The sequence below is a fragment of the Callospermophilus lateralis genome, chromosome 16 (genome assembly GCF_048772815.1).
Source record: "Callospermophilus lateralis isolate mCalLat2 chromosome 16, mCalLat2.hap1, whole genome shotgun sequence".
NCBI classification, from domain to species: domain Eukaryota; kingdom Metazoa; phylum Chordata; class Mammalia; order Rodentia; family Sciuridae; genus Callospermophilus; species Callospermophilus lateralis.
Window position 1 is genome coordinate 11,487,087 of NC_135320.1, and position 2,392 is coordinate 11,489,478.

At 36.3% G+C, this 2,392-nt stretch overlaps 1 pseudogene; it reads right to left on the bottom strand.

Moving 5' to 3' along the window:
* Positions 1–1,337: 1,337 nt before the first annotated feature.
* LOC143382356 (large ribosomal subunit protein uL24 pseudogene) lies at positions 1,338–1,778 on the bottom strand (annotated as a pseudogene).
* Positions 1,779–2,392: the final 614 nt, after the last annotated feature.

Below are 2,392 nucleotides of genomic sequence, written 5' to 3' on the forward strand. Positions count from 1 at the left end.
CTATACTCAGTAATGCATGCATCTAGCTACGTTAAACAGTTTCAACATATTTCACTAATCAAAATTGCATGTATATATATTGAAAGAGTAAATGTGCAAACACTGCTGAGCACAATTTTTACCCAATGAAAAGAACAACAAACACACACACACACACACACACACACACACACTCACACACACGCACACACATTTTAGCTTGCTTACACAGAGAGGTTCAATATATATCACCAAAGTATGAATCATATAATACATAATACGTGTACCCTACATTGTTAGCATAGTGTTTCATAAATATGCCATTATTTTCTGTACTGTATTAACCTAACTAAACAAGTTATAACATGTATTCTTTTTTTCATCTTGGCATTCTTTAAAGCAAGTTGTAAATATGGTTATTTTAGTCCTGAATTGTAGAGGCACCTCCTGCTTCACAGAAAATCTTCAGTTTTTCCAAAGACCCTCACCATAATTATTCTTAGAATAGCAGCAAGAATCTCTGCAAAAGAGATCAGTGTAGTTAAGCTTCCTATTTCCTGTTGCTCTATCTTACAATAACTAAAATTGGTTGCAGGCCTGGAGGAGATCAGCACTCCAGAAGCTGAGCACCCCTTTATTAATCTTTCACAACATTTATGGGCTATCTAATGTTGTAGATTTTCTAGTCTAAAATGACATATGATTGTTTGTAATGGTTTTCAGGCAGGAAGAGTGTTTACAAATGCAGAGTGTGGTAAGGAAGACCTTTTTTTGACTTTTTATTATTATTATTAGTTACACATGACAGTACAATGCTCTTGACATATCATACATTTGAATCAAATGGGGTGTAATTTCTCATTTTTCTGAGTGTACAGGTTGCAGAATCACATTGGTTATACAGTCACGTATATACATACAGCAATACTAGTGTCTGTTTTATTCTGCTGCCCTTCCTATCCAAGGCTTATGGCCAGCTTCACAGGGATATTTGCATTACAAAGAGAAGAGAAGGTGTTGCTAATTGGGTTCCCTGGAAACAGCCAGCAAAGAAAGGGGAGGGGGGAACATTCCCTTTCTGGGGTGCTGATTTTTGCAGAGAGTGTCCTTGATTTTTGTATCCAGGCCTGGATTATTTGCCCAGAACAGTGAAAACGCTGCTTTTGTGTGGACTTCTGCAGATTGTGAACCTCTGAGCCCCTCCCCCGACACGCTGTGTATAAAATTTTAAAACTTTCTGAATTTGGCATTTAGAGGGATTGATTGATTACAAAGAAAGCTTTTCCCTCTGGACCTGGCTGCAGCCAATAAATAAATCTGCTTCCTGCTAATCCCTTGGTGTCAAATATCGTCTTTTCCTACAATAGCATCTTCTCAATTATTTCTTCTTTATATTTTCCCTTTTCCTTTCCTACTTGATGAAATTTGGCCTTCCGTTTCAGAATCTTTTTGTGTTCTTTGTCCAGTGTTGTTAGTCTGATGATAACCACATTGCTGGGGTGAATGCCCACATGGACTGTTGTGATATTAGCCTTTTCCCACTCCACCTGTTCGATATAGATGGCATATTTCTTCCTATAAAACTGGATCACTTTGCCAATCACCTGACCTTTATCATGTCTTTACACAACCTTAACTTCATCATTATTTTGGATAGGCATAGACCAAGCATGGTACTTCTGTCTCAGCTCTTTGGAAAGAGGGGAAGATATAATCTTCCTGCGAATGTGGAAAGGTGCAAAAAAATGCCCTTTGAGATTCTTGCTTTGGTCAGAAGTCCCAACGGGATTGAACTTCATTTTGATCATTGCCCAGAAATGGCCACAAAAGGGAAGAGAGGGTAACATATATTAACTAGAATATGCACTATATATGCTTAAACCTAGTGTTGCACACATATCATGCTGTTGGTAACACATGCATAGTTCATTTTAACAAAGGTTTCTATGTATCACTAAACAATGCAACATATGTACACATGTAAATTCAGCGTTTCACACACAAATCATTAAACTCAATGACACACAGAGTTCTGTTAAATGGAGTTTTTATATATATTGCTAAACCACCATGTGTATATGTAATGCACTTCTAAATATAATTTTTCACAGATATTTCATTACTCAGTTAAAAAGGCACTTACTTAACTCTCTTTACCTCTCCGGGGTTCTTCAGCATACCAGAAGGAAGCGCCACCCATACACTTTTTTATGGAATTGTGTACACACAGAGATACAGCCAAGTATAAATTTTAACAAATAAAAGTAGAATTTAAGAGACATTAAAAATTTTATAAAATGTTAAAATTCATACAGAGGATTTTGTCTACTAGATGTTAAAATGGTCTATCAAACTTTTAAAAAATTTAAACCAGAATAGTCCTGGCACAGGTAAAGAACAAATAGAATGGAAT